Source organism: Penaeus monodon, chromosome 28 (genome assembly GCF_015228065.2).
Source record: "Penaeus monodon isolate SGIC_2016 chromosome 28, NSTDA_Pmon_1, whole genome shotgun sequence".
Classification (NCBI taxonomy): domain Eukaryota; kingdom Metazoa; phylum Arthropoda; class Malacostraca; order Decapoda; family Penaeidae; genus Penaeus; species Penaeus monodon.
The window spans coordinates 28,263,456-28,263,689 of record NC_051413.1 but is presented as its reverse complement, the minus strand read 5'-3'; the positions used below and the strand labels follow the sequence as shown (position 1 = coordinate 28,263,689).

The following is a 234-nucleotide window of genomic DNA, read 5'->3' as shown; positions in this document are numbered from 1 at the left end:
CGCAGGCACTGGTCTAAAACTCTTTTAATGCCTTCGTGATTATGGTTTAGAAATCCCCCAGTGTACAATTTTTTAAACTTGTGGTTGGCATCTGAAAGTAGCTGGACCTGAGATTTGGGCGATGTCAGTTTAGGTAAACTTTTGGGGAGAATATCATATATTTATCAAGTGATAGAGATGCTTTCCCCTATACGCTGCTGAACATTATTAATTGAAATGAAAGTCAAATCATTC

At 37.6% G+C, this 234-nt stretch overlaps 1 protein-coding gene across 1 annotated transcript in view; it reads left to right on the top strand.

Annotated features, from left to right (window-relative positions):
* Positions 1–234, top strand: part of LOC119591144 (shematrin-like protein 2) — a 2,708-nt gene that overhangs the window by 671 nt on the left and 1,803 nt on the right. The window lies entirely within an intron of this gene.